The 26,364-nt window shown below is 39.9% G+C and overlaps 1 long non-coding RNA gene and 1 pseudogene across 1 annotated transcript in view; both read left to right on the top strand.

Annotated features, from left to right (window-relative positions):
- LOC149125562 (uncharacterized) overlaps positions 1 to 13,719 on the top strand; it is a 122,707-nt gene extending 108,988 nt beyond the window's left edge. The window contains exons 2-4 of the long non-coding RNA XR_016210710.1: positions 1,535 to 1,580; positions 11,479 to 11,544; positions 13,370 to 13,719. This is a non-coding gene — a long non-coding RNA (uncharacterized LOC149125562). The remainder of the gene's footprint in view (positions 1 to 1,534; positions 1,581 to 11,478; positions 11,545 to 13,369) is intronic.
- LOC127493774 (small nucleolar RNA U3) lies at positions 8,882 to 8,968 on the top strand (annotated as a pseudogene).
- Positions 13,720 to 26,364: the final 12,645 nt, after the last annotated feature.

Raw genomic sequence — 26,364 nt, 5'->3', positions numbered from 1 at the left:
CAAGAGTGTCATTTTGTTAAGTCAACAACAGGAGTCACTGTGCACTTACTCCTCATGTAGGATCTTTGTCCTTAGTGTGCTGTACATTGAGATTTAATGCTATCACTAGTACTCAAACAGTATTTTTCACTTTATGTTTCTGTGTGGGAGCAAACTGTTGAAATCTTTACTTAATGTATGCTAAACTGATCTTCTGTATATAAAGAGAATCGAAAATGAATCTTGATGTGAATGGAAGGGGAGAGGGAGTGAGAGAGGGGAGGGTTGTGGGTGGGAGGGACATTATGGGGGGAAGCCATTGTAATCTATAAGCTGTACTGTGGAAATTTATATTCATTAAATAAAAGTTAAAAAAGGAAAAAATACTTACTTTTCAGCTATCAAAATGAGAAAACAAAATGTAAAGCTAATATACTTTGACCAAAATATTATATATTTGTCAGCTCACTTAACATAATTTCTTAATAAACACTAGTAGTGGGCTTGTGAAAAAAACTACAAAATGCCAATCAAAGCACAAATAAACAGAAAGTCATACATGTTTATGGATTTGGATAATTAAGGTGTTCATAAATACCCAAAGCAAACTATAGATCAATGCAATCCCTCTCAAAATTCCAATGGCATTTTCCATATAAATTGAAAAAGTATATCTTAAAATTCATATAGAACTACAAAAGACCCCAGCAGAGTCAAAATAATGTTGGAAAGAACATAGTTATAAGTATCACATTTCTTGACAAAGTTATATTGTAAAGCTATAGTGTATAGTTTATTTACTTGAAGGAACAGAAATACAGGGATATAAAGATAGATCTTCCACTTATTGCTTCACTCCTTAAATTTCTATAATAGCCAGATCTGGGCCAAGATGAACCAGGAGCCAGAAACTCCCTCACACATCCCACATGGGGAGCAGCGGTCCACATACTTGGTCACCTTTTCTGTCATTCCAGAAGCATTAGCAAGAAGCTGAATTAGAAGAGCAGGACATGAACCAGCAGTCCAACATGGGATGCCAACAGTAGCCCTTTTCTATTTCTGTTGCCTTCTTTTCAATATAATACTCCATTGCTCACCTCAAGACTTTTCCAATAGCCTACTTCTAGGTTATCACTATTCCACATTACCCTTAGTTATTCTCCTCCAAACATTGTTGTTAATTATCACCTTCCAGCTTAAAATCATGCATACTGATCCTCATTAGCACAACCATTGGCTCACCCATCAAGAGCCACTATGAAATTCTAACTTCCCCATCCATTCAGTGCCTATCTAAGGCAGAGAACTTAACAACCCACCTGCTCTCCAGGCTAGTGGACCTTTAATAATTAGTTACTTATTCTGGCCCAAGGTCCTATCATAACCCTGGTGTCTAACTGAACCTGTATTCCCAATGATGATGCCTTGGCAGTGTGGCACAAGTGTCCCCCTTCACCCTGTGCCCGCCAATGCCCCACATTTCTGCCCTCTTTACTGGGTCATAGGATTATACTATGCCTTTGTTCTTATATCCATGTGTTTCTCTCTTTAGGTCACCAAACTCTGTAAAGTTGGAATTCTCCTCTCATTAAGTACAGGTAGGATACTATATTTGGATGAATACTCAAATGCATTGCATACCAAAAAGAGAGAGAGAGAGAGAGAGAGACTGAGGTGAACAAAGATACAGTCTCTTGCCTTCAAGAAACATAAATTAATAGGTAAGTTGAATTGTAAATAAATAATCATAGCCAAGGAATAATTAAATGAATAATACAGTAAATGGATAAGCAAAATTCTAGTTTAACAGACTTAAATGAATTACTAATTGAATGATACTCAAGCTGGATTTTGTAGAAGAAGCAAGATTTTGATGGACTGCAAAGGAACGCCAGGGTAAGCAAATAGCACAAGCAAAGGCACCAGGGTGTAATGTGTTTAGAAAAATAACTTTAGATCAATTTGACTGAATTAAGGGTATACCAAGGGATTCCTTTCATAGGAAATTAGATTAGAAAAAAAATGAACGGAGGATTAAATGACATTAAGAAATATTCTATTCTTATGTTACAAAGTTGAATAATAGCACTCTGGCCTCAGAATCAGCCCTAAAGGCATTCGGAGCTGGCTGAAAAGCTCATGAGAGTATTTCAGGCATGGAAAGCCAAGACACTCTGGCAAAAGATCTCTGCGAGTGAGATCCCAGTGGAAAGAACAGGTCATCAAAGAAGGAGGTACCTTTCTCTGAAGGGAGGAGAGAACCTCCACTTTGACTATGACCTTGTCTAAACAAGATAAGAGTCGGAGAACTCAGAGGGCTTCCATAGCCTTGGAAACTCATGACTGGAGCATAGGGAGATTACTGATGCCATAGACAGGAGTGTCAATTGGTAAAGTCAACAACAGGAGTCACTGTGCACTTACTCCTCATGTAGGATCTCTATCCTTAATGTGCTGTACATTGAGATTTAATGCTATAACGAGTACTCAAACAATATATTTCACTTTGTGTTTCTATGGGGGTGCAAACTGTTGAAATCCTTACTTAATGCATACTAAACTGATCCTCTGTTAAAAAAAAAAAAAGAAGAAAAAAAAAAAAGAAATTATCAATTCCCAACTTGACTCTCACTGGGATTAAACATGACAATAGGTCTGCTCTGATTTCATCATCATTTAAAAAAAATCATCTATTATTTTTCACTTTATGTTTCTGTGTGGGAGCAAACTGTTGAAATCCATACTTAATGTATACTAAGCTGATCTTCTGTATATTAAGATAATCGAAAATGAATCATGATGTGAATGGAAGGGGAGAGGGAGTGGGAAAGGGGAGGGTTGTGGGTGGGAGGGACGGTATGGGGGGGAAGCCATTGTAATCCATAAGTCGTACTTTGGAAAATTATATGCATTAAATAAAAGTTTAAAAAAAAAAAAAAAAAAGTTGAATAACTGTCAGTGTCAAAAATAATACCAGCCTGGTTTAACAAAAGCACACACTGGAAAATGTATGAATAATTTGTGTTTAGTCTACTAAAAGGACTTTACTATTGTACATAAGACCTTATGCTTTCATTTGGGTCACTAAAGTGAAGTTAGTAAACTAATTGGACACCTCAAGAAATTATACATTTCTAATGAATTAGCATCAATATTGTGCTTGTTAAATTATCTGTGTCCTGCAATTACCTGGAATCTCTTGAAGGTAGAGATCATATTTAATTCATCATACTGATACTTAGTACATGGTAAAGATGCCTTAAATATATATAAAGAAAATGAATGAGTCATAACCATAGTAATCCTATGTACCATGACATCAGAAAATTTTCATTCTAATAACCAGTAACTTCAGAGGGGTTCCAAAATGGCAGATTAGAGACAGGGCAAAATTGATACTAAAAAAGTAGAGAATGTACACTCTCAGGGAAAAGCCACAGCAGAAAATGCAGTGGGAGATATTCCTAAAGCAATAGAAGTAGCCCAGAGCTGTGCAAAAAGTGCCAATATACAGCAAGGTGCAATGAGACAATAAAGATCCGGCAGCTTGGATCTGGGGAAGAAGGCACCTGTGGGGAGCAACTCGGACTAGACTAAGTTACTGGAATTAAGACTTATTCTATGCATCTGCTCTCCCACAATATGGCGCTGGGAGAGGAGTAAACAATTTCTACACAGCTGCCTCCAGTTCGACCAATAACCTGCAGGAGCTGATCCTGCTCCTGATTGGAGGAGAGCAGCGTGCTCAGCGTGTGGGTAGCAGAGTTGGGATTGGTGGAAGAGGACTATAAAGGAGGAGAGAGACAACATGCACCAGGAATACCTGAGGAACATCTGAGCAGCCCCCGAGAGAGCCAGCCGGCGGTGTGCCGCTCCCCACGGAAGTGGGGAAAGTGGCAGGGGGAGCCGCCCTTCCACGGAGATGGAAGGGTCGGCAGCCAACCCGGGAAGAACCAGCAGCAAACCCGGGAAGGGCCGAGCAGACAAAAGAACAGCGCAGGGTCCTGTGTCGTTCCTCCACGAAGACGGGGAGCAACAGGCACCTGCCCTTGCAAGCCAGGTGATATAGGATTGCATGAGCCTACACTGCTGTTGATACAGCAGGAGGGAGAGCTTAGTGAACTGCACCTTTTTTATATATGTGTTTATTATACATCTATTGTATGCCAGGAACTTTGTAGGTGAGGATACAATGATAAGGAAAAAACATAGTGTTCACTTTCGTGGAGTTTAGAGTTCATATAGAAAGACAAACATTAATACTATTGAGCAATTGCAGCTGAAGTAGGGGTACCCATTAATATGAGCTGATTTAACTCTGGGAGTTCAAGGACTTTTTCCTAGGAAGATATTTCCATAGAAGCAAGAGTGGAAACAGCTTATACAGAGGCCCAGAAGGCTGAGGGATGCTGATGAGAAAGAGGGGCTGAATAAATGCCATTGTGGGTAGGTGCAAAGAGACAGGATATGTGGTACAGGCTGGATGAAGCAGGCAAGCAGTGTTTTGTAACATTTATTGAATGCTTATGTGTCCAGTACTATTCCAAATATCTTTTTTTCACTTTTATTTAATAAGTATAAATTTTCTGAGCTGCATCTTTTCAAGTCCAGCCTGGATCACTCAGGACAGCGGGGCGCCGCTCACCCAGAGCGAGGGTAAAAGTGGCACATTTCTCCCTCTCCCCTTCTCCCTGCTGCTACAACAGCAACCTGCAGCAAGCAGTGGGAGGACTGGTACCATTTTTGGACATGGGCAGGTAGCAGCTGCTCCAGCTCACGTGCATGCACCCAGCAATTATTTTGGTTGCTCTCCACTCAGTTGGCAGGGTCAACCACAGTAGTTCATGTGTGGCTCATAAGGTGGTACAGATGAGTGTTTAACACAATGAGGGCTAGCACTGGGAATTCCTCAGCTTGGAGGAGAAGGAGTGGTCAACTTTGTTGACCAGTTAACCAGAAAAGAGCTACCATGCCCAAGTTGGGTGTTACCCTGGATACTCACCCCATCCTGGAGCACTGACCAGAGCTCCTTGGCCACACTCACCACACACCTCTTGGTATTCACTTAATGGGTAGACAGTCATCTAAGCCACAGAGGCATAGCTCAAAGATAAAAGCCATCAGAGGGGAAAAAAAATTCTACAAGTGCCTAAAACTAAATGCAGAACTTTAAGAAACAAGAAAAAAGGAGACACTATGACCCCCTCAAAGGTACACAACATTTCAATATTAGAATGTGAAGATGAAGATACTGAGGAAATACCAGAAATGGAATTCAAAAAATTAGCCATAGTTTTACTCAAAAGAATTAGAATCGAATCCATCAACTAAAGAAAACCATATATGATACGAATGAAAATTTTTCCATGAAACTGAGATTTTTAAAGAAAAATCAAAATGATATACTAGAATGATGAATTCAATTGATTAAATAAAAAATGCAGTGGAAACCTGTAACAACATATTTGATGAGACAGAAGAAAGAATATCTGAGTTAGAAGACAAATCTTGGAATAATGTCCAGCATATGGGTCTTAAGAGTTTCTAAAGTGTGGGGAGCAGCTCGGACTAGACTGTTACTGGAATTGAGACTTATTCTATGCATCTGCTCTCCCACAATATGGCGCTGGGAGAGAAGTAAACAGCTTCCGCACAGCTGCCTCCAGTTCAACCAATTAACTGTAGGACTTGCTCCTGATTGGAGGAGAGCAGCGTACTCGGCGTGTGGGCAGCCGAGTTGGGATTGGCGGAGGAGGACTATAAAGGAGGAGAGAGACGGCATGCACCAGGAACATCTATGGGGAACATCTAGCTGAAGGAACACCCGTGCAGCCCCCGAGAGACCCGGCCGGCGGTGTGCCGCTCCCCTGCGGAAGTGGGGAATGCGGCCAGGGGGAACTGCCCTTCCACGGAGGTGGAAGGGATAGTAGCCAACCCGGGAAGAACCAGCAGCAAACCCGGGGAGGGCCGAGCAGACAAAAGAACAGCGCAGGGTCCTGTGTCGTTCCTCCACGAAGAGGGGGAGCGACACTAAAGGTGTAGAAAAAGAGAAGGGACTAGAAGACCTGCTTAGTAAAATAATTACAGAAAAAAATTCCATAACTTGGAGAAAGAAACAAATGTCCAAGTACAGGAAGCACATAGAACTCCTAACAGATAATGAGAGGAGATCTTCACCATGACACATTGTACTCAAACTTTCCACAGTAAAGCATAAAGAAAAGATTCTAAAGTGTGCATGAGAAAAATGCCAGATTACTAACAGAGGATCTCCAATTAGACTCACAACTGACTTCTCATCAGAAACCCCACAGGCTAGAAGATAATGTCAAAATATAGTCCAAAGAGTAAGAGAAAGAAACTGTCAACCTAGAATACTGTGCCCTGCAAAACTCTCATTTATGAATGAAGGTGAAATAAAGACCTTCCACAACAAACAGAAATTGAAATAATTTGTCACCATTCATTCAGCCTTACAAAAGATTCATAAGAATGTGCTACACACAGAAACACATAAAGTCATCATCAAGAAAGAATACAAAGGCAGTGAAAACCAGTAAAATTACAAAAGAAATCCAAAGTAAACAATAGGAATACTCACAGAAAAATGACAGGATCAAGTAGTTACTTATCAAGAGATACCTGAATGTAAATGGCCTCAACTCTCCAGTTAAGAGATACAGACTGGCAGAATGGATTAAAAAACAAGACCATCAATTTGCTTATTACAAGAAACGCACCTAACCAACAAAGATACATGTACACTGAAAATGAAAGGGTGGAAAAAGATATTCCATGATAATGGGGAAAAGGGCTGTGTAGCCATCCTAATATCAGACAAAATAGACTTTAACTCAAAAACTGTTAAAAGAGACAAAGAAAGGCACTATGTAATGATTAAAGGATCAATAAACAGGAATATGTGACTATAATAAATGTATATGCACCCTATTAGAGAGAGTAGCTATTTAAAAAAACTGTTAACAGATCTAAAGGGAGACATAGACTTTGATACATAGTAATGGGGGACTTCAACATCCCACTTTCATCAATGGATAGATCTATCAGATAGAAAATCATCAAAGAAACAACAGAGCTAATTGGCACTATAGACCAAATGGACCTAACTGATATTAATAGAACTTTTCACCCCACAGTTGCAGAATACACATTCTTCTCATTGGTGCATGGACTCTCTCTAAGATAGACCATACAATAGGCCATAAAGCAAGTCTCAGTAAATTCAAAAAAATCAAAACCATACATCCACCTTCTCTGATCACAATGGATTGAAGCTCAAAACCAACAACTCAAGAATCTCAAGAATGTATGCAAACACATAGAGACTGAACAACATGCTTCAAAATGAACAGTGTGTTATAAGAGAAATCAAAAAAATTCTGGAAAGGAATGAAAATGACAGTACCTCATATCAAAACTTATGAAATACACCCGGTCGGGGCACCGGATTCTGTCCCGGTTGCCCCTCTTCCAGGCCAGCTCTCTCCTGTGGCCCAGGAGTGCAGTAGAGGATGGCCCAGGTGCTTGGGCCCTGCACCCCATGGGATACCAGGATAAACACCTGGCTCCTGCCTGCAGATCAGTGCAGTGCACCGGCTGGAGCGCGCCGGCCGCGGCGACCATTGAAGGGTGAACCAACGGCAAAGGAAGACCTTTCTCCCTGTCTCTCTCTCTCTCACTGTCCACTCTGCCTGTCAAAAAAAAAAACTTATGAAATACAGCAAAGCAGTGTTAAGAGGGAAGTTCATAGCAATTAGTGCCCACATCAAGAAACTAGAAAGTCATCAAATAAATGAGCTGTCAATGCATCTCAAAGACCTAGAAAAACAACAAAACAAGCCCCAAATTAGTAGGATGAAAGAAATAATTAAAATTAAGGAAGAATAAACAAAATTGAAACCAAAAGCAATACAAAAGATTGATGAAATGAAGAGTTGCTTTTTTTGAAATAATAAACAAAATTGAAACTTGGCCCAACTAAGCAAAAAATGACATTTGGCCCAACTAAGCAAAAAAAAAAAAAAAAGAAAGAAAAGAAAGAAAAAGAGGAAGAAGGAGAAGACCCAAATTGACAAAATCAGAGAAGAAAAATGAAATGAAACAGATACCACAGAAATAAAAAGAATCATCAGGAATTACTACGAAGAACTGTATGCCAACAAGTTGGGAAACCTAGAAGAAACAGATAGATTCCTAGACATATACAACCTATCTAAATTGAGTCATGAAGACATAGAATACCCAAACAAACCAATAACCAAGACAGAAACTGAATCAGTAATAAAGATCCTCCCAAGAAAAAAATCCTGTGTGGAGATCTGGAGGAAGCTCCTGGCTCCTGGCTTTGGATCAACCCAGCTCTGACCGATGTGGCCATCTGGGGAGTCAACCATTGGATGGAAGACCTCTCTCTCTCTCTCTCTCTCTCTCTCTCTCTCTCTCTCCCTTTGCCTCTCTGTAACTCTGCCTTTCAAATAAATAAATAAATCTTTTTAAAAAGTGTAATCTATGGGAGTTAAACTGACACTTTGAGATACAATGATTTTGAACAGCCCTTACCTTGACTGTAGAGGAATAATGTTTTTCTTGTTTGCTTCTTTTCTCCTTTTTTCTTCATACTAGTCAGTGAACTCTCTTCCTAGTGTGGGGTTAATCTTATGAGTATAAAAATTAGATGAAAATTGATCTCTGTAAAAAATAAGAGGGGAAAAGAAGGGGAGGAGGAAGAAAGGCATGAATATGTGTAGGAGGGAGGTGGGGGGAAGATAACTATGTTCCCAAATCTATATCTATTAAATGCATGAAGTTGTATTCTTTAAACAAAATAAAACAAACCAAAAATTTTTAACTTCATAAACTAATTAAATAAGATGCCATCAAGACTATACTTTCAGGGATCATTTCTATAGTTTGCTACTAAATAAGATACCATCAAAATATCATCCGTTTCTTTTTAATCAACAGATTTGTTCTTTAACCATCATTTAAAAATTTATTAATAACAATTATACATATTTATGATCTACAGGAAAATGTTTAAGTTCATGTATACAATTTGATCAAAACAGGGTCATCGGCCAGCGCCGCGGCTCACTAGGCTAATCCTCCCTTAGCGGCGCCGGCACACCGGGTTCTAGTCCCGGTTGGGGCACCGGATTCTGTCCCTTTTGCTCTCTTCCAGTCCAGCTCTCTGCTGTGGCCTGGGAGTGCAGTGGAGGATGGCCCAAGTGATTGGGCCCTGCACCCCATGGGAGACCAGGAAAAGCACCTGGCTCCTGGCTCCTGCCATCGGATCAGCGCAGTGCGCCGGACGCAGCGTGCCGGCCGCGGCGGCCATTGGAGGGTGAACCAACGGCAAAGGAAGACCTTTCTCTCTGTCTCTCTCTCTCACTGTCCACTCTGCCTGTCAAAAAATAAAAATAAAAAAAAATTAAAAAAAAAAAACAGGGTCATCAACATTTCCCCTTCTCTAACATTACTTTATGATTAGAGGCTAGAGGCATGGAGCTTCCTCCTTCTGTTTATTCTTACAATATCTATTAGATTATTGTTAGCTATAGTCTCTCCACTATGGTGTGTAACACTAGGAAATTATTCCTTTGATCTAAATCTGATTTGGTAACCACTATCCAAGCTCCCTCTGCCCACCCTCCATACCTTCTTCATAGCCTCTAGTAATCACCATTCTGTGTTCAGATTGATGTATTTTTGTTTGGTTGGTTGGATTTTTTTTTTGGCTTCTACATATGAAGGAGGACATGACGTATTTGTCTTCTGTGTCTAGCTTATTTCACTTAACATGATATGCCACCCATCTCAATCAAACTCAAAAAGTATATCCATTAATAATGGTAATTCTTCATACTCTGCATTTAGAAGAAAGACATGAATTTCTGGAACTATCTCCTATACCTTCTATATCAAGAACTACCATGTATAAAGTTAAAAATAATGAGTCTAGGGGTCAGTGCTGTGGCATAGCAGGTAAAGCCACCACCTACAGTGTCAGCATCACATATGGGTGCCAGTTTGAGTCCCTGCTGCTACACTTCCAATCCAGTTCCCTGCTAATGTGCCTGGGAAAGCAGTGGAAGATGGCTTAAGTTTTTGGGTCCCTGCACCCACGTGGAGATGCAGAAGCTCCTGGCTCCTGACTCTTGGCTACTGGCTCCTAGCTCCTGGCTTTGGATCATCCCAGCTACAGCCAGTGCAGCCATTTGATGAATGAACCAGCAGATGGAAGATCTCTCCCTCTCCCTCTCTCTTTGTAACTCTGCCTTTCAAATATGTAAGTAAATCTTTTAGAAAATGACTCCAGGAATGGGTATTTGGCCTACCAGATAAGATGCCAAAATATTATATCAGAATACTTGAATTTGATTACCAGCTTTGATTCCTGAATCCAGCTTTCTGCTAGTGCAGACCTGGGAGGCAGAGGTGGTGACCCAAGTGATCAGATTTCTACCACCCATGTAGACAACCTGAACTGAGTTCCTGTCTCTCAGCTTTGGTCCCAGCCTTGCAGTTATTTCAGGCATTTGGGGAGTGAACAGTAGATGGCTGCATTATCACTCTATCTCTTGTCCTCTCAAATAATAATAGTGATAATGAGTCTAAGACACCAATGGAATCATAACAATGGTTACTATTTGTTTACTGTTTTAAATATATAATTGTTAATAGAAATAAATTTATTTAAGTTAAAATTCTGAGAGATAAAAGTAACAAATTATATTTTTTGGTTTTTTAAATGAAAGAAGACAAGTGTTTGATAAGGTTTTACTTTTTAAGGATAACTTATTCATGAATTGTATTTACAGCTAAGTTTTGCTTATTTATTCTATTTGAAAAGCAGAGAGATATAGAGACAGACAGACAGAGAGCCCTCCCATCCACTGGTTCACTCCCAAATATCAGCAATAGCTGGGGCTGGGCCAAGCTGAAGCTAGTAACCAGGAATTCAATCCAAGTTTACTACATGGGTGGCAGGGAGCCAGCTTCTTGAGCCATCGCCACTGCCCCCCGTGGTGCCCATTAGCAGGAAGCTGGAATTGGGAGTGGAGCCAGTACTCAAATTCAGGCACTCCCAAATGGGACACAGACATCCCAAGAAGCGGCTTAGCCGCAACACAAAATTCCCACCCTTAGACCTAGAGCTAAGTTTTGAACTCTAAATCAACTTTAGAGTGAAAAATGCACTAATATTGCAGAAACACTTACTATATCAAGTTACAATTTAGACAACAAAATCTCACTAACCAGAAAACCATATTCTTCCAACAGTAACATAACATAATAAGTTTTTTTCTGCCCTCTATGTGAACACCTTTTCTTTTCTACTATATGTGTTTGGGTGGCAGCCAGAACTACTCTCCAAGGAGGCTGAAAAAGCCAAATATTTGATATTTCAACCTCTGCTTTGGTATGGATGTAAGCACTTAACCTGCATTTAGTGACCAGATGTTTCTCTTCCAGACCTTGGGCATGAGCACTGGTGTGACAGAGAAGTGGGAGCAGGGCTGATTCCCTCTGGCAGTCCAGGTAGAAATGATTTCTCCACCAGAGTAAGGGTGGTGCAAGATGCAGGTATAGCCTTTGGTACTCCTCAGAGGAAACAGTGGAGACCCCTTAAGGCTCTCATGGCATGGTTTTGGCTGTGTGACCTCCCTCACTCTTACCCATTTGCAAGGTCCAGTTCTATAGTTCTCTAAGGATTCTGAAAATACCAAGTAGACTTTTCAGAAATTATTTTCTTTGCCTAAATTCACTATATTATTTATTTGGTTATAATTATAAACCACAGGGCAGAAATATGCTTGTATCTAATTAATAGCTATATAGCACAGGTTTAGTTTTATCTACAAGGAGTGTTGGACTTCTATCATGCCAAGTTGTACTCTAGTCATTTTGGAAAATGGCACTTGCATTGCAGAGTGGAAAGGTTTAGGAACCAATGCATTAAATTGTTCATTTATTGCTGTCATGTTCATGATATTTTGTGTATACCTTCACACTCTTCAGTAAAACCTTGCCAATGACCTGAGAGTTATGTACTTTCCTGTCTCTACTATAATTTTAATGTGCTTCTAGAGTGTCCCAACCTGATGATCTCTTAATGTAAACAATAGTAGTTAAGGAGAAATTACCAGGTTTAATTTTATATATCAACACTCTCATTTTCTTCCTGCTTTCTTGAGGAAAATTTCCCCAGTATTAATGTTATGAATTAAATGGCTTTCATATGAAAAGAATTTCTATGACTTTATACCAAGGTTTTTTCATTTTTAGGATACTGAAAAAATAGATTTTCTGCAGCGCTTTTGGGTAATTATGGCAATTTGAGGGATCAAGAAGAGCTGTCATTTTTTATGTTAAATCAGTTAAGATTCTACTGTATTCCCATCATTGAAGGGTGGAAGAAAGCAGGAGGATGATGCCACCAGCACCGTGTGAGGCCAGGAAATTAGTCATGACTTTAACAGATTAGACATCATCAAATAAACAGGTTGTCCAGGACTTCAACACCATCTAATTTCTAAATTTAAAAATGTGATAGGTTCTCAGTGCTTGCTCAGACATGCATCTGAAGAATCTTCACATTCCTGCTTATACACACCCCAGGATTCTGACAGATGTGAAGTGGATGCATTAACTCAAGGCAAAACAATTTCATCTTTTCTGTGAGAAAACTTCGTGAAGTCAAGTCTGATGGAAGTCACTGTATTTCACTAACAACCACCTCTTCTTACATTAACATTATTCAGTCTCATATGATCCGAAGGTTATATTCACACACACACACACACACACACACCCCAAGGAAAGAAAGTTTCCATACAAAAGTTGAAGCTGATGATCTGTTTTGGTTTTTTTTTCGCTTATGGCTTCTCTCAGGGTGTGAAATACTCTGATTCCATTCAGTCATGTGCCAAGTGAAATAAAAGACAGCATGATAAATATCTTCATCTTTCTTTCCCAGTTGTATTTTGCTATATCATATCATTCAATAAAATGTATTTTGAGTGGCACATATTTTGGTGGGATAAAAGTCTATCACTTTAGTCTGTAAGTCTGGGTACAATACAAGAGAAGAATGAGGGTAGAGTCTTCTAAATATGGGTTTCTGCGAGTATCTGAATATTGTAATTATATTCAACACTTGGTATTTTCTCAAACCTTAAGTAGGACAAGAACTAAAATTTGCATCAAAATAAACATTTTTAATTCCATTTTTCATAAATTTTTCAAAGTACCCTCATATGTATTGAATGGAATAATATTTGGCCTTCAAAAAGGAAAACAAAGAAATCCGTTCATTTGCAACAACATGAATAAACTTATAGGATATTATCCTATGTGATTGCAGCACTGAATGAGGAGAAAGAGATTAGAATCTGGGAAGCATTGGAGAAGAACTCAAAAAGAAGAAAGAGTTGGGGCCGGTGCTGTGGAAAAGCCCCTGCCTGCAATGCTGGCAACCCATATGGGAGCCAGTTCGAGTCCTGGCTGCTCTGCTTCCAATCAAGCTCTCTGCTATGGCCTGCGAAAGCAGTAGGAGATGGCCCAAGTCCTTAGGCCCCTGCGCTAGTGTGGGAGACCCAGAAGTCGCTCCTGGCTCCTAGCTTTAGATTGGTGCAGATCCAGCCACTGTGGCCAACTGGAGAGTGAACCAGCAGATGGAAGACCTCTCTCATTTGCTTTCTCTGCCTCTCCTCCTTTCTGTGTGTAACTCTTACTTTCAAATAAATAAATAAATCATTAAAAAGAAAAAGAAGGCTGGCGCCGTAGCTCACTTGGCTAATCCTCTGCCTGTGGTGCCGGTACCCTGAGTTCTAGTCCCGGTTGGGGCGCCGGATTCTGTCCCTTTTGCTCTCTTCCAGTCCAGCTCTCTGCTGTGGCCTGGGAAGGCAGTGGAGGATGGCCCAAGTGCTTGGGCCCTGCACCTGCGTGGAAGACCAGGAGAAAGCACCTCGCTCCTGGCTTCAGATTGGTGCAGCACGCCAGCTGTAGCGGCCATTTGTGGGGTGAACCAAGGGAAGGAAGACCTTTCTCTCTCACTGTCTAACTCTGCCTGTCAAAAAAAAAGAAAGTAAGAAAAAGAAAAGAAAAAAGAGTTGAGATAGGAGTGAGGTAAACCAGGAGAATGTGATGATCCAGAACCCACACAAGAGAGGGCAGGGAAAAAGAAAGAATAATGATGATTAGTGTCAACAGATGCAGAGTGGTAAATAGGATGACAATTCCAAAATGTCCACTAAATTTTCATCTGAGACAAATATGGTAACTTTAGATCAAATGCTGTCAGCAAAGGATGGGGTCCTGATGTGGTTCAAAGAGGAAGTGGAGGCAAGGAAATAGAGGCGGCCATTATGAAACATCTTTTTGAGAAACTTGAATGAACACACTTAATGGATATTAGCCAGAAAAAAAATGATAGTCAAAGGAAATTTGAAGGGTTACAAAAGAGCCTTGGTTTGGTTTCTAGGAACAGAAAAAACTGGTGGTAAGAAAAGCATTGGAGAAGTGTGAGCAAAATTAGGCAGGGTCTTAGAGGAGGGGTAGGAGGAATCACAGGACAGTATATGGGATAAGCACTATTTCATCACCACTCAGCAAAGATTTCATCTCCTCTTCCTGCACAGAGAAGAGGCTAGGTTGGGACTTTGTCTACTTCCTGGTCCTCAGAGATATGTATACACTCTCTCAGCCTCATTCCCTTCCACATGTTTAGCAAATGTGTCTCACCTCATGAACAACATCAAGAACTGTACATATGGGTAAATAAAAATGTAATGAATGTCACATACATAATTATATATTCTAAAGAACACAAGAGAAATAAATGGATCTGTAATGTAACTACATATATGTGATGCATCTTATTTCTGCGGTAACAGAGAAATCACAATGTTATAAAGTGTATCATTCTTCCATATAAATGAAATTTAAAGTGTTTAAAATAACCATTGGACTGACCTTTCGTGTAAAATAGACACTTGATCTGTATTAACCATATAACCTATAAGTTTAGCTAATTAGTTAAATAATCTAAAAAACATTCCAATTTATTTTACATCATATAGATACACCTTTAACTTTATATGACATAAGAAATGCAGCCACGGGCTGGTATTGTGTGCTAGAGGGTTAAAAAGCTGTCTGTGACACTGGCATCTTACCTGGAAGGACAGTTTATGACCTAGCTGCTCTGTTTCTAATCCAGCTCCTTGCTAATGTACCTGAAAAGGCAGAAGAGTATCATTCAAGTACTTGGGCTCCTGCCACTCATGTGGGAGATGGGGTGGAGTTTCTGACTACTGGTATTGCCCTGGCCCAGCCACAATGGTTGTGGTCATTTGAAGAGTGAACCAAGGATGGAATAGCCTTTCAATCTCGCTCCCTTTCACTCTGCCTTTCTAATCTATACATAAATCTTTAAAAAAAGATAGAGATACAACCAAAATTCAGATCATAGGCATGATAATTATGGGATGAAAGAAGTGCTTGACCTGTACTTTAAACACTTTGAATCATTCTCTAAATAGTTGGTAAGCAAGTGTTACCCAACTTTTGGCCAAATATAACAACAAAAGTAAAAGCTGTGATACTCCAAGCTTTTAGTGATAGATTTTTCCATGATCAATATGGAAATCTTTAGAATGACTACAGTATAGCTGCCATTTATCAACCTACACCCACTCCTTCGTGTATTCTGCAAATGTTCTACTACATGAAATGCTGAAATAGGGAGGGAAGATACAAAAATAAGTAGAAAGATCTTTCTGGTAAATTTGATATCTCATAGGAGTAAGAAACATGTTAATTGTTACTTCCAATAAAGACACACCATGTCATGCTGTGAGAGAACTATATTTAAAGAAACTACAGAGAGGTCCAACAAGATGGTGGAATATGAAGGGAGCACACTGATAGTCCGGGAAGAGACAGTTTAATAAAAGTGGAGATACTGTAGGTTCAAGGAAGGGTAAGGGAAGAAACAGCAGAGGAAACTCTTCTGGAACTAGTGATTCACAGTGGACCTGCGTGGAGGGCATGGGAGGGAGCCCACGGCTCGGGACACCAGCCATGGAATCTAGGCACCAGTGCTGGAACACGAGGTGAGCCGAACCTCAGTAGCCGAGACACTGGCGGGAAAGTGGAAGGAAGAGCCTAGAGGGAATGAGGCTTGAAGCCCCATGGGAGAAAGTTCACCAGGCTAACTAAAGGAGAGAGGAAAAAAACAAAGGGACCGGTACGGACACGAGTTTCTCTCTCTCTGCTCACCTCTCAAAGAAGAGCAAGACAAAGAACAGGCGCCGTTTTGGACATACATAAAAGCTGCATGACCTCAGGGCTGCGCCCACCCTCAACCAACCAGAAACACCTGACTCTGGGGCAGGGGTGAAATAACAGGAGGTTAGGACCTAGTGAATGTATGGAGCTAATGAACTCAGACTGTGAAAAAAGAGACGGTGAGTGAGAGAACTCAATGAGTTCACATGAGTACTTCCAGAGATGCTACAATTCATAACCTTGACAACCCAGTGGGAGACTGCAGGAGAATTTGAGCCCACACTGAGGGCAGAACAGATTCTTTGTGTGGTCCTTGGGAAAGAGCAGGTGAATGATACACACACAGGAGCCAGAGATCAGAGCTGACTACTTTCAATTCCAGTCAGCCGTGCGGAATTACTTCCCTTCAGAGTCAAAAAGATAGAGAGAGAGATTTACCATGCCTAACCTGGGTGTGTCACTGTGGCACACCCTTAACACTGAGGAACCAAAGAGACCTCTTGGGCCAAACCCATCTCAAGTTTCTAAGGCTCCATCAGAAGCAGACAGTCCACTTAATCTAGGGTCATAGTATAACAAGAAAAAAACACCACAGCAAGGGAAGAAGAATCCAAAGAATATCTCCACAATGCCAAGCAACAAATGCAGAAAGCGAGGAAACAAGAACAAGGAAGATATTATGATGCCCCCAAATGAACAAAACACCCCAAGCCAAGATTATGAAGATGATGAGACAGAAGAAATACAAGATACTGATTTCAAAAAATTTATGATAAGAACATCTAGAAGTTCTCAAAAACAAATTCTTGAACTACAGAAATCCTTACTGGACAGGGTAGAAAATCTCTCTCGTGAAAATGAAATCTTAAGGAGGAATCAAAATGAAACGCACAAACTAGTAGAACAGGAAAGTGTGATAAAGAAGAAAAATCAAAATGAAATGAAGAATTCAATAGATCAAATGACAAACACATTAGAGAGCCTTAAAAACAGAGTCAGTGAAGCAGAAGAGAGAATACAAGACTTAGAAGACAGAGCACAGGAAAGTATATGGACAAACCAAAAAAAAAGAAGAGAAAATTAGAAATCTAAAACATATTGTTGGAAATCTTCATGATACTATTAAAAAAACCAACATTTGGGTTCTAGGCGTTTCTGAAGGCATGGAGAGAGAGAAAGGATTAGAAGGCCTTTTTAGTGATACACTAGCAGAGAATTTCCTGGGTTTGGAGAAGGACAGAGACATCCTAATACAGGAAGCTCATAGAACACATAGTAAATATGACCAAAAGAGATCCTCACCATGACACATGGTAATCAAACTCACCACAGTGAAACATTAAGAAAAGATTCTAAAATGTGCAAGAGAGAAATGTCATATTACTCTCAGAGGATCTCCAATGAGACTCACAGGAGACTTCTCTCAGAAACCCTACAGGCTAGGAGGGAATGGTGAGACATAGCCCAGGTACTAAGAGAGAAAAACTGCCAGCCCAGGATATTATATCCTGCTAAGCTCTCATTTGTGAATGAAGGTGAAATAAAGACCTTTCATAGCAAGCAGAAATTGAAAGAATTTGTTGCCACTTGTCAAGCCCTGCAAAGATGCTTAAAGATGTGCTACACTCAGAAACACAGCAACACGGCCATCAATATGAAAGAAGGTAAAGGAAGAACACCTACCAGTAAAAGAGCATGGGAAGCTCAAAGCATATACTAGAAAATATCTTTGGCAAATGGCAGGGCAAAGTTACTACATATCAATAGTCACATTGAATGTTAATGGCCTCAACTCTCCAGTTAAAAGACAGATTGGCTGATTGGCTTAAGGAACAAAACCAATCTATTTGCTGCTTACAAGAAACACATCATTCCAACAAAGATACATGCAGACTGAAAATGAAAGGCTGGAAAAAGATATACGATGCCAACAGAAATGAAAAAAGAGCAGGTGTAGCCATCTTAATATCAGACCAAAAAAAACTTTAACACAAAAACTGTGAAGACACAAAGAGGTGCACTATATAATGATTAAGGGATCAATTCAACAGGAAGATATAACAATTATCAATGTATATGCACCTAATTACAGGGCACCGGTTTATTTAAAACATATGTTAAGAAACTTAAAGGGAGACTTAGATTCCAATACAATAGTCCTGGGGGAATTCAATACTCCACTCTCAGAAATAGACAGATGAACTGGACAGAAGATCAACAAGGATACAGTAGATTTAAATGACACTATAGCCCAAATGGATCTAACAGATAACTACAGAACTATTAATCCTACACTTAAATAATTAACATTCTTCTCAGTAGTACATGGAACCTACTCTAGGATTGACCACATACTAGGCTATAAAGCAAGTCTTCGCAAATTCAAAAGAATTAGAATCATATGATGCAGCTTCTCAGACCATAGAGGAATGAAGCTGGAAATTAGCAAATCAGGAAACCCCAGAAAGTATGCAAACACATGGAGACTGAACAACATGCTCCTGAATGAACACTGGGTCATAGAAGAAATCAAAAGAGAAATCAAAAACTTTCTGGAAGTAAATGAGGATAACAGCACAACACATCAAAACTTATGGGATGTAGCAAAAGCAGTGTTAAGATGAAAGTTTATATCAATAGGTGCCTACATCAAGAAATTGGAAAGGCACCAAATAAATGAGCTTTCAATGCATCTCAAGGATCTAGAAAACCTACAGCAAACCAGACCCAAATCTAGTAGGAGAAGAGAAATAATTAAAATCAGAGAAGAAATCAATAGGATTGGATCCAAAAAAAATTACAAAAGATCAGCCAAATGAGGATCTGGTTTTTTGAAAAAATAAGCAAAATTGACACCCCAGTGGCCCACTAACTAAAAAAAGAAAAGAACCAAATCAATAAAATCACAGATGAAAAATGAAACATAACAACAGACACTACAGAAATAAAAAGAATCATCAGAAATTACTACAAGGATTTGTATGCCAGCAAACAGGGAAACCTATCAGAAAGGGATAGATTCCTGGACACATGCAATCTACCTAAATTGAACCAGGAAAACATAGAAAACCTAAACAGACCCATAACTGAGACAGAAATTGAAACAGTAATAAAGGCCCTCCCAACAAAGCAAAGCCCAGGACCGGATGGATTCACAGATGAATTATACCAGACATTTAAAGAAGAACTAACTCCAATTCTTCTCAAACTATTCAGAACAATTGAAAAAGAGGGAGTCCTCCCAAATTCTTTCTATGAAGCCAGCATCACCTTTTTTCCTAAGCCAGAAAATGATGCAGAATTGAAAGAAAAGTACAGACCAATATCCCTAATGAACATAGACGCAAAAATCCTCAATAAAATTCTCGCCAATAGAATGCAACACATCAGAAAGATCATCCACCCAGACCAAGTGGGATTTATCCCTGGTATGCAGGGATGATTCAATGTTTGCAACTCAATCAATGTGATACACCACATTAACAGACTGCAGAAGAAAAACCATATGATTGTCTCAATAGACGCAGAGAAAGCATTTGATAAAATACAATACCCTTGCATGATGAAAATTCTAAGCAAACTGGGTATAGAAGGAACATTCCTCAATACAATCAAAGCGATTTATGAAAAACCCACAGCCAGCATCCTATTAAATGGGGAAAAGTTGGAAGCATTTCCACTGAGATCTGGTACCAGACAGGGATGCCCACTCTCACAATTGCTATTCAATGTAGTTCTGGAAGTTCTAGCCAGAGTTATTAGGCAAGAAAAAGAAATTCAAGAGATACAAATTGGGAAGGAAGAAGCGAAACTATCCCTCTTTGCAGATGATATGATTCTTTATTTAGGGGACCCAAAGAACTCTACTAAGAGACTATTGGAACTCATAGAGGAGTTTGGCAAAGTAAAATCAATGCACAAAAATCAACAGCCTTTGTATACACACGCAATGCCATGGCTGAGAAAGAACTGCTAAGATCAATCCCATTCACAACAGCCACAAAAACAATCAAATACCTTGACATAAACTTAACCAAGGACGTTAAAGATCTCTATGATGAGAATTACAAAACCTTAAAGAAAGAAATAGAAGAGGATACCAAAAAGTGGAAAAATCTTCCATGCTCATGGATTGGAAGAATAAATATCATCAAAATGTCCATTCTCCCAAAAGCAATTTATAGATTCAATGTGATGCCAATCAAAATACCCAAGACCTTCTTCTCAGACCTGGAAAAAATGATGCTGAAATTCATATGGAGGCACAGGAGACCTCGAATAACAAAAGCAATCTTGTATAACAAAAACAAAGCCGGAAGCATCACAATACTGGATTTCAGGACATACTACAGGGCAGTTGTTATCAAAACAGCATGGATAGACAGAAACAGATGGGTAGACCAATGGAAACAGAATAGAAACACCAGAAATCAACCCAAACATCTACAGCCAACTCATATTTGATCAAGGATCTAAAACCAATCCCTGGAGTAAGGACAGTCTATTCAATAAATGGTGCTGGGAAATCTGGATTTCCACATGCAGAAGCATGAAGCAAGACCCCTACTTTACACCTTACACAAAAATCCACTCAACGTGGATTGAAGACCTAAATCTACGAACCGACACTAAAAATTATTAGAGAACATTGGAGAAACCCTGAAAGATATAGGTACTGGCAAAGACTTCTTGGAAAAGACCCCAGAAGCACAGGCAGTCAAAGCCAAAATTAACATTTGGGATTGCATCAAATTGAGAAGTTTCTGTACTGCAAAAGAAACAGTCAAGAAAGTGAAGAGGAAACTGACAGAAAGGGAAAAATATTTGCAAACTATGCAACTGATAAAGGGTTAATAACCAGAATCTACAAAGAGATCAAGAAACATCACAACATCAAAACAAGCAATCCACTTAAAAGATGGGCCAAGGACCTCAATAGACATCTTTCAAAAGAGGAAATCCAAATGACCAACAGACACATGAAAAAATGTTCAAGATCACTAACAATCAGGGAAATGCAAATCAAAACCACAATGAGGTTTCACCTCACCCTGGTTAGAATAGCTCACATACAGAAATCTACCAACAACAGATGCTGGCGAGGATGTGGGGAAAAAGGGACACTAACCCACTGTTGGTGGGAATGCAAACTGGTCAAGCCACTATGGAAGTCAGTCTGGAGATTCCTCAGAAACCTGAATATAGCACTACCGTTCAACCCAGCCATCCCACTCCTTGGAATTTACCCAGAGGACATTAAATTGGCAAACAAAAATGCTGTCTGCACCTTAATGTTTATTGCAGCTCAATTCACAATAGCTAAGACCTGGAATCAACCCAAATGCCCATCAACAGTAGACTGGATAAAGAAATTTTGGGATATGTACTCTACAGAATACTATACAGCAGTAAAAAAAAAAAAAACAATGAAATCCAGTCATTTTCAACAAAATGGATGAATCTGGAACACATCATGCTGAGTGAAATAAGCCAGTCCCAAATGGACAAATATCATATGTTCTCCCTAATCAGTGACAACTAACCAAGCCCCAAAATGGCAACCTGGTGAAGTGAAATGGATACTATTGGAAACACTGACTTGATTAGCTCTTGTCCTGACTGTTGATGTACAATTTAATGCTTTATCCCTTTTAGTACTTTTTTTATTCTACTTAATACTATTGGTTGAACTCTGTAATTAACACACAAATATTCTTTGGTGTTTGAATTTAACTGAGAAGTGATCCCTGTTAAATATAAGAGTGGGAATAAGAGAGGGAGGAGATGTACAATTTGGGACATGATCAATCAGACTTGCCCCAAATGGTGGAGTTAGAAATGTGTCAGGGGATTCCAATTCAATCCCACCAAGGTTGCATGTACCAATGCCATCTCACTAGTCCAAGCGATCAATTTCAGTTCACAGTTGATCATACTGATAGGTCTGAGTCAAAGGGATCACATAAACAAGACTAGTGTCTGCCAATACTAATTGATAGAATAAAAAAGGGAGAGAACTATCCATCAATGGAAGCGGGATACACAGCAGACTCAGAATGGCAGATTTCCTAAACAGCACTCTGGCCTCAGAATCAGCCCTGATGCATTTGGATCTGGCTGAAAAACCCATGATAGTATTTTAGTCATGGAAAGCCTAGACACTCTGGCAAAAAAAAGAGGACCTAAATGAAAGATCTCTGTGAGTGATATCCCAGTAGAAAGAATGGGCCATCAAAGAAGGAGGCACCTTTCTCTGAAGAGATGAGAGAACTTCCACTTTGACTATGACCTTGTCTAAATATGATTAAAGTCGGCGAACTCAAAAGGCTTCCATAGCCTTGGCAACTCATGACTAGAGCCTAGGGAGATTACTGACACCATAAACAAGAGTGCCAATTTGTTAATCAACAACAGGAGTTACTGTGTACTTACTCCTCATGTAGGATCTCTGTCCTTAATGTGTTGTTCAATGTGAATTAATGCTTTAACTAGTACTGAAATAGTATTTTACACTTTATGTTCTGTGTGAGTGCAAACTGATGACATCTTTACTTAGTATATACTAAATTGATCTTCTGTATATAAAGATAATTGAAAATGAATCTTGATGTGAATGGAATGGGAGAGGGTGCGGGAGATGTCAGGGTTTCTGGTGGGAGGGAAGTTACGGTGCGAAAAAGCCATTGTAATCCATAAACTGTACTTTGGGAATTTATATCTACTAGATAAGTGTTCAAATACAACAAAAAGAAACTATTGGCAAATGTTAAAGCATTATATCATTTGCTGAAACATTTTACCTCTGGAAATCCACCTAAATGTAGTAACTTATAATAAAAGAAGAGAAATACTCAATGCAAAAGATAACTATCATAATATAATTTTAATGATAAAAATATTTTAATAGTTACCAACAATATCCATTTAATATTAGTAACAGATATCCTTATCAGCTTTTCTCCAAGCAGTAACTCAAAATCCAGGCCCTTCCATCATGAATCATTAGCTGTGATATTTTGAATACACGGGTTTCAGGGGAAGAGAAAAGAAGGTTAAAGGATCACACTGGATATTGTTAGGAATAAGTACTTAAAAAAGTCATGCACAACCTGGGTAACATTTCATCAGTTGTGATTCAGTCACAAGGCTGCCCTAAGCCCCAGTGTAACAGTAAAGAAGGTCATTAAATGCAATCTTGTTCTGTCCGGGGAAGACAAAAAAGTGTAGGGAACATGTAGCCTAAGTGCTGTAACAGTATTAACAAATTGGTCTATCTATGTATGCATTTATCAAGAGTTTGTAATACCATAAATATGTTTTAATTATAATGCTTAGGAAAACTTTAGTATACAATGATTGTATACTTGTGGTTGAAGAATTTCATATATAAAAAGAATTAGAAGGAAGTATACTAAAATATTAACCGAGATGAAATAAAAATAATTTTAAAATTTTCCTATTTGAATTTCCACACTTTCTAAACAAATGTTACTTTATGATGGAAACAAATACATTTTAAACTTCTTGAAGAGAATATCATAGGGTTTGCTAAAGTTTTAGAAGTAACCACTACTTGGATATTCTGGAAAGACTGCAAAGAGGAACAAGGGACAGAAGTGGGCAGCACGTTAGGATTAAGTAGCTTTGGGAGAGAAAAGCAACTGACAGTGGATGTTTTAGCCTAGGGTTCCCATATGAGCATCAGCAATCATTCACATAATGGACTGGAGTCTCTGAGAGTTATTAAACCCTAGCATTTATATAAATGCGGAGGGCAGTGTGCAGAGTGACCTGATACAATGTCATCATGGATGAAGCTAAAGATATGTAAGACATTGTGTAAGGGAAGATGTTGAGATCATTTTTCTCTGTCAGTGAAGTACTGAGTAAAGGAATGGATTATTTCCTTCATATTGCATCTCAGTGTTGCTGTGGATTTATTCTGAGAGGAGGAGTGTGGTAGGGGCAAGAGGTGCAGAGTCACCATACAGACACCAGGAGTCAGGTGAAAGGAGGCCAGAGACGAGCAGCCCACAGACTCATTTATTTCAGTGGGTACAGCAGTTTATATAGCCAAGGCAGCCAATCTGGTCAAGGGCAGTCCATGCCCTAACCAATCACAGCCTGTTGCCAGGCAATTTCCAAAGCCATCCAATCATAGCCCTTTGCCAGCCAGGCTCCATTACCAGCGGCCGTCTTGGCATGGCCTTCTCATTCCACCACATTTTCCCCTTTTCATTTATTTTTGAGCAACACGAGGCATGATTCTTGGTCATACCATTGTTGACCCCTTTTCCATGTGGTCTCCGTATGCAGCTGTGCCTGTCTTAGGTTGTCCCCCAGGGGACTTTACCCATCATTGACTAACCAGCACTCAAAACAGGAGACCACAGGAGTGCTTGCTCAGATGGGGATAGGAATGAGGAACAATGGTAATCAGGAATGGCATGACCACACACAGGCTGTGGGCCATTTGAGTGGCTGACCAGAGCTAAGTGGGGTATAAAGCAGTAGCAGATGTGGCTATGGGCAGTTCCTCAGGGTATGATGATAGGGCAGGTACATCCGCTAACAAGGCGGACTCTCAGTCTTGTTCAGCTGGTTCCAGTTGACTGTCAGTTGCAGGCTTGATGTTTCTGGCTGGTACTCAAATGGGCTGTCCTGAATTCTCTGGAAAGATACAAACATAACCTCATCTCTTGGTTAGCAAAGCATTTTTACAGGCATTGGAGTCCAGGGCCTGAATTTTGCATCCACTTTGAGATTAACGTCAAACATGTGGGTGGGATGGGGTCTTGCGGCTGCCCTGAGAGCCTGGTGTGCCCAGGGACTGCCACAAATGTGGGGATCCTCACTGGATGCGGATGGGATGACCTCACATGGGTTATTGCCTTGAGGTCATCTAATTTCATCCCACGGGTATTTGGGTGGTGGCTGACTAGGCATTGCCACATTGTCTGCTGCCATGTCATTTTCACCGCTGGAGCTCTCTCTCCCTAAGTCATCAACCCTTGCCTGTGAGGCAGAGGCCTGGAGTGACAGGCTCTTATCACTCACAGATTCATTGTGTTTGGTAATACATGTGTGCTTCTGAGAGGGCGGTATCTTTCCCATGTTTGAGTGTTTAAGAGCAGCACGCCATGCCAACTCTAGCCAAAAGAAAGACATGCACAGCACTTCATGGCGGTGTCTAGAACATCACCCCTTTAGGAAAGGGAGAGACCAGACCTTGGCTCTTGTCTCCCCCATCTCCCTTAAACCTTAGCCAGGCTCAGGTCTTATCATTCTCTGTCTTCCTCAGGGTCCAACACAGTGCCTAGTACCTCATTTCTTTAAAACAGCAATTATCTATTAAAAAAATCTCCTTAGAGCTCACTGTAATATCTAAGTTTCAATATACATTCTAAGTCTGTTTTTTACTTTGAAGCAGACTTATTGAGCATTTCTCTTTACACCTACTTATTTATTCAAAAGGTAGAGCGAAGAAGTAGAAGGAAAGACAGAGAAAAACACGCAGAGAAGGAGAAATTCCATGTGCTGATTCATTTCCCAAATGGTTGTTAACAGCAAGGTCTGGACCAGGTTGAGGCCAAGAGCCAGAATCTCTATCCAGGTCTCCCACATGGGTAGCAGGGACTCAAGTATTGGGCCATCCTCTGCTGCTTTCCCAGGCGTATCAGCAGGAATCTGGGTCGGAAGTGAGGTAGCTGGGTCTCAAACCAGCACTCTAATGTGCGATGCTGGTGTCACAAGAAGCAGCTTAACCTGCTGCTACGCTACACTGCTCCCTGAACATCATTTCTAATAACATTTTCCAAGAGAAAAGTACTCTGGGTCTTTCAGTCTTTCTTCAAATAAAGGGTCAGCTCATGTAACTGCCCAACAGGAGCTTGTGGTGTGCCATCTAGTGACCAGAGTGGACAATATATGCACCACACCAAGGATGTTTGTGATTTTAAATATATGCATTTTGAGTTCTATCTGAGTAATAATTAAAAGAAAAAGCAAAAATTTTCAAATTCCGTGTGTATATTATTGCAACTGATGTATATCACTCAAAAAATAAAT

The sequence above is a fragment of the Oryctolagus cuniculus genome, chromosome 7 (assembly GCF_051225735.1).
Source record: "Oryctolagus cuniculus isolate XC-2025 breed Fujian yellow rabbit chromosome 7, ASM5122573v1, whole genome shotgun sequence".
Lineage (NCBI taxonomy): Eukaryota > Metazoa > Chordata > Mammalia > Lagomorpha > Leporidae > Oryctolagus > Oryctolagus cuniculus.
This window is presented reverse-complemented; position numbering and strand designations above follow the sequence as displayed.